The 6,468-nt window shown below is 38.5% G+C and overlaps 1 non-coding gene across 1 annotated transcript; it reads right to left on the bottom strand.

Moving 5' to 3' along the window:
* Positions 1–5,306: 5,306 nt before the first annotated feature.
* Positions 5,307–5,413, bottom strand: LOC141603589 (small nucleolar RNA R71). The gene has a single exon (XR_012525453.1). It is a non-coding gene; the product is annotated as a small nucleolar RNA R71 (small nucleolar RNA).
* Between the last annotated feature and the right edge of the window lie 1,055 nt (positions 5,414–6,468).

The raw sequence follows: 6,468 nt of genomic DNA, 5'->3' as shown, positions 1-6,468 counted from the left end.
GAAATGCGTAGGGTACTCGATCGAGTGGCCCTCACTCGATCGAGTGCACCCCTTGTTACTCGATTGAGTAACCCTTACTTGATCGAGTAACCCTGGAAATTTCTTATACGTGCTTTTGACCTTCGCCTCTCGATCGAGTTACCTGTACTCGATCTACTGACCCCTGTTTTGGGTCATATTTTTATCTTTTGACTTCGTTGCATATTATGTTTAATTCAAAGATGTTATTTTGCTTCTTTATGCATTGTTTTACATGTGTGTTAGTCTTGATGCGTAAGTTACCCAATCTTATGATGTAGTGAGTGGCACCTTATGGTGGGTATAAGTTCGGTGGGGAGGACATGAGTTATATGTGGTTGTGATGGATAGTGGAAAAAGAAAAAGGAACATTGATGAGCTGGTTGAGGCATGGTGAAAGTTTTGTGAGATGTGGTGAATGATATAATTGCGAATTTGAGTAATGTAAAGGTAAGAGTATATGAGTAAGGAGTGATGTAAGTGTAAGGAACGTGAGAATGAAAAGGTTGAAAGGAAGGATGCGAGAAATAGCAACGAGAGATGTGTAAGGAATTATGGAGGGAGATGGTTAGATTGTGTTGGTTAAGAATATATGTAATGAAAGGTCATTGTAGCGGGATAAAAAAGAGTGGTATATAGTGAACTTAGATGGAGACATGTCGCGACCTGGATTTGTAGATAGTGAGTAAGTTTGGGAGATTTGGTTTATTAAGAGGTAAAACTAGTGTGTGCTTTTCTTGGGCAATTAACGGTATGAAACGAGTTTTGGTTTGCGAGTGATAGCATGATGAGAGAAGATCCATGTTAAGAAAGATTGAGATGGCACTGATATGAAATAATGGAATTTAAATTTTGGAGCAACGAAAAGGTAACTGGATTACTAGAGAGTTAGGTACAAGAAGTACGGAGATTAACTATTAATTGGTATTGTTGAGTGTAAAGAGAAAAGAAGGATAAAAATAATCTGAGAAAAATGTTGACCGGAGTTATATGATATAGAAGTAAGGAATCGTCGAGATGTATAATACTATCATGAGGATGTGAGTTAATGGTCATATAGGAGTTTTAGGAAAACATGATTAGTCATGAGTTTTGAGTAATTAAGGGAGTAAGAAGTTGGTAGAATATCTACACGATATGAGATTTTGGTGGAGAGTTAGATGACGATACAATTAACGATAATATTGGGAAGAATGTTGAGATAAATTTTATTGGTGGATTTGATGTCGTTATTTGGAATGCTAACCGAAGATAGGAAAGGAACTGTTATATTTAGAGGTGTGTGTAAGAGATTTGTCATACGAGCAATGGTGGCATTGCGGTGTTGTGACTAGTGGTTAAGGGTGATGGTAGATTAGAAGGATAGCAATTCTAAAGAGGTTGATCTTGTATAGGCCGGATTGATATGTACGGTTGTGAGGAAGTATATGACGTGGTTTTAGGAGGCGGTTGCTAGTAGTTGAGTATTAGCTGTATGGTTATATTTGGCAGGGGGGTGATGGTTATGCGAATGAGAGAATATGTTATGAAGAGCATACGAGTTAAGCTCGGATGAGAGGTAACCTTTATTAAGTGGTAACTTACGTGTTCGGGATTGACTGGTTGGATGTGATTACAGGTCTACGATTTGTATAAACGTTTATGTGAGGTTCTTACCTCACGATAAGTAGTATGGTGTGATAGTTACAAAGTTGTTATTTGAATGTTCGGTAATGTATGTTGGGTACGGTAACCTAATGGAATGATATTTCAAAAAGTGATCGTTCGAGTGATCAGGGATGGCTAGTTATACTTTTATGTATATTGATGGTACATGTTTATTCCGTGAAATGGTATGGATGATGTCCATGAGGTTCTTATATGTTTATTCTGTGTAATATGTTGCGTTCTGATCTAGTAAAGCGGTCTTGAGTAATTTTTCTTGTCCGGGAAGTTGTCCAGAATCAGTGTTTATGGGAATTGTATAAGTTGTGATGTCTATCAATGTGGTTGTTGTGCCTCGGGTGGTGATCCGGGCACGGTTCTTTGTGTTGTGATGCTGGTATTTTCGCGCTGCTGTGCGGCTGTTGGTGGCGGTGTTGCGATGCCGTCATCGGATATGGTGGAGTAGGCGGGATGATTACGATATGAGTTTTCAAAAGTACATACCAGTTATACATAGATTGTTGTTTTGTTTGCTACTGCTTCCTGTGAGTTTCAGTTTGCACATATAAACGGTTGTTTTGGTTATTGATGTTTCTTACCAGTTTCAGCTTGGGAGTGAGGGTAGAGTCTGATATGGAAGAGAGTTGTGTATGTTTCCGTGGTTGTCATGGCATAGTGATATCCTGCTGATGGGACACAGTTGCGAGAGGTTGTTGGAGTACTTGTGATCTTCTTTTAGAGGAGGCATTGGATTACATAGTAATGTTACGTGATTTGTTGAACATGTGTTGTACTAATATGGAAGCTGCAAGTGGTTCATAATCTTTTATTGGGACAGTGAGTATAGGGTGTTGGAAATTAGTATCATGTTAAGTTATGTATGAGTTTTGCGGTAATGAAAGAAAAGAACTTGAGAATCTAGTGTGAGTGTACGTAACAAGTGTGGATCTTGATTTATGCTTTTGGCGATAGGTGTTTTATATAGAGAGGTATGTTGTGTTGCGGTAATGCAGGAGAGTTGGAGTGTTGGTTATGCTAAGGATTTTATGCTATTGGTTAGATGGAGTGTAGAATGAGCTGAGGTATGAGAACTGTTTAAGTAAGAGAGCCTTAGAAATAGGAATGGTTATAGGTGTTGAGATTATAGGCGGTTACCTAATGTGACCAATATTTGAGCATATTTAGTCCCCGAATTAGCCTCGTTCCGATGCTTTTTACTACATAATTGGGCCATTTACTATCTTTAGTCCTTTGTTTTGCATATTCTTTGAGGTTTTGTTTCCTTGGTAGGAGAGGAGTTAAAACCTTGCATTTTCATGGCAAAATGGAGCTAAATTGATCGAATCTAATGACCAAGCATCAAAGTGAAGACAAGAGTAGAATACCTATGTAAATAATGTAGTAGATGGGCAATGATGAAGAAGATCCTTGCATCTCCGACAAGATACTTGAGGATTGTTGGAAGAATAAAAGAAGAAAAGAGGAAGAAGCTTGCTGGACTACAATCCGTTCGTCGCAGCCTCGGGACGCTCGTCCCACCTCCACAATCCGAGCGTCCCACCACCCTACCCGCTCGTCCCAGACCCACACAATCCGAGCGTCCCATAACACGATCCGCCCGTCCAAGGCCTCTACAATCCGAGTGTCCCGACCCCTTGGCCGCTCGGATTCCAGCCCAGTACAGCACCTCTCTTCTTTGTTCCACTCGGGATGCGCATATTTCTGAAAGACTAGCAAAAAGGAGGCTATCATCTTCATTCAAGAGGAGCATTTCCTCAACTTTTCTTAAGGGTCTTGATCGTCATTTAAGCCCTTAGTAACCCTAATTTATGTACCTAATCCTCACTATAAATACCCCATTGCACTAATTAGATTATAATCAATCCTTAATATTATTTATGTTCTTCTTATTCTCATTTTAATCTGGTAATCAACTTTTAATTAAGCATTAATACAATTCTCATTTACTTAATTTCTCTATTGTTCATCATTTTATCTTAGGTAATTGAAGATTATTTGGGTATTATTAGGAGATTGACAACCTTCAATCAATCATCACGTACTTCTATTATTCTTTGCTTATTATTTTGGAATCATCATTAGGTATAATTCTCTTAACCCTTATTTTAATTATTGTTAATCATTTTCCATTCATTCATCATGTTTTGCTTTGTTAATATGTTTGACAACCTTCATAGCATGTTAAACTTGATAATGAGTGAGCAGTTTCCTTAGCTAGGGTTAATGGGGAATTAGGAGAAACCAACATGGGGGATGATTCATGCTTAATCTAATATGTTCACAAAATTTATTTGCTTGCTTGTTGTGATCTCAACTTATGCACATGTTATGTTTGATGAAATGCGAGCCTATGAATCCTTGCATTTTTTACCCATCACTTACCTTTTCAAAGAGACTTGTAAGACATAAACCAACTCGAGTCTCATTACACCATGCATAAAGTTAAGTAGGGAGGATTAATTCGACTTGTAGGTGTTCTACAATCTAATCGATTCGGCTCCGGGACCCAAACCTTCCTAGGATTGTAAGATATAAACCAACTCGATCCTATCACAACAAAAATTGCTTGCTTATAATTTGTGAATATGTTTGTGTGATCAATTCCATGAATCCCCTATGAACCCATGACACCCTAGTGCTTTTAATCAATTGTTTACATCTCATTTTATTCATCTTGCTTGTTTATTACATTGTTATTTAGTTTAGTGATCTTCTTATCTCAACCCAAATTGTGACACCCTTAGACACCACTACTTACAATCGAAAATATTACATCAGTACCCGTCCCTTGGGATCCGACCTTTACTTACCCCTTTACTAATAGTAGAGTAATTTGTGAAGTTATAAATATTGTTTTGGTCTAGGTGCTCCTAACGACAAGTAACCGAAAACGATACTCCGACCAAAAATGGCGCCGTTGCCGGGGACGGTGTTAACTTGATTTGATTTTCTTTTATTGTTATTAGTTGTGTCTTTTATTACCTTGGGGAAGTAAAACTCCTCAAGGTTTGTTCTAATCGTTTTCAAGTTGTTTGATATTTTGCATGTCTAGAAGATCACAAGGTAACTTGTTACCCATTGATCACGAAATTGAAAGAACTTTGACAACTAATAGAAGACTTGCTAGAAATACTTTGAGAGGTATTGGTGAGATTGTGGATATTCAACCAAACAATATTAAGTTCATCAACCCTTTTGCAAGAGAAGGAGAGGAGAACCCAACACAAAACCCACCACAAAATCAACCCACAATGCCTAAATTTTCATCACATTCCGTACCAACCGAGGAGAACCTACCCAATGGTACTCCCACACCACAACATTTGACCGGTAATTTCATTGCAAAATCCGCATTTATCCAATTAGTCGAAAGAAGTCAATTTGGGGGCATGCCTAGTGAAGACCCCCATTCTCATATGGAGACTTTTTGTGACTATTGTGATGCGATTTCACAAACCAGAGTGACTCAAAACCAAATTCGATGGGTCTTATTTCCTTTTTCTTTGATTGGTACCGCGAAACAATGGTTACAAACCCTTGATAAGGCTACTTTTGGTATTGATTCTTGGAAGAAATTGGCTCTTGCTTTCTACAAAAAGTTCTACCCTCCGGAAAAGACTAACATGCTAAGAGCCCAAATCACGGGTCTTATAGAAAGGGACAAAGAATCTTTGTATGAAGCTTGGGAGCAATTCAAAGGAACTTGTCGCTCATGTCCTCATCATGGACTTAGCGAGTGGTTCTTGGTACAACAATTTTGGAATGGTCTTTATGAAGACTCCCGAAACATTCTTGACATGGGATCAAATGGTATGTTCACCGAAGTTGACGATAATCAAACATGGAACAAGATTGAGGAAATGGCGGTCCATAACTCACAATATAGTAGACCTCGGAAAGCTACTAGAGGAGAAAAGCATGAAGTGGACTCTATTACTCAATTGGGTGCTCAACTTAGTGCTCATATTGATACCATTAATTTGAAGTTTGAGAAGGCTATGGCTAAACTTGAAGAAGCCTCAAAATCACCAAAGCAGCATGTTAATGCCATGATGGCAGCTTCATCAATTCCAAGTGGAATATGTGAGAATTGTGGAACTTTGGGACATGACCAAAGTGAATGTAGGGGAACAAGTGAGCAAGTAAATGCTTTTCAAGCATACAAGAGTGGTACCCCTTATTCCAACTATTACAATGAAAACACCAAATTCCATCTAAATCTCTCATACAAAAGCCAAAATGTTCAAAACCCTCAACCAACATACACCCCACCTCCAATGAGAAACCAAAATCAAAGGCCCTTTTACAACCAAAACCAAGGTTTCCAAAATCAAACTCCATACACTCAATCAAATGACCAAGGTTTTAATGTTCAAAAAGCGGTCCTCCAAATGCAAAAGAACCAACAAGAGTTTTTCACTCAAATGCAAAAGGATAGCCAAGCAAAAGACATCACCATTAACAACATACTAGCTCAGACAAAGATGTTGGAGACCCAAATGTCTCAATTAGCATCTTCAAGTTCACAAAGGCAAAAGGGGCAGTTACCACCCCAAGGTAATCCCCCAAGACAAGAATCGGTGAGTGCCATCCATTTGAGGAGTGATACAAGGTATGAAGGGCCGAAGAAACCCATTGATGAAGATGTTGTGAAAGCTAGTGACAAAGAAAGAATTATTGGAAACTCTAAAGAAGAAGAACCCACCATTCATGAAATTTCAAAGAAGGATGAAGAGAGGGCCAAAGAAAAGGAGTCTATTGTGATTATACTTCCATTCCCGAGTC

The sequence above is a fragment of the Silene latifolia genome, chromosome 9, assembly GCF_048544455.1.
Source record: "Silene latifolia isolate original U9 population chromosome 9, ASM4854445v1, whole genome shotgun sequence".
NCBI classification, from domain to species: domain Eukaryota; kingdom Viridiplantae; phylum Streptophyta; class Magnoliopsida; order Caryophyllales; family Caryophyllaceae; genus Silene; species Silene latifolia.
This window is presented reverse-complemented; position numbering and strand designations above follow the sequence as displayed.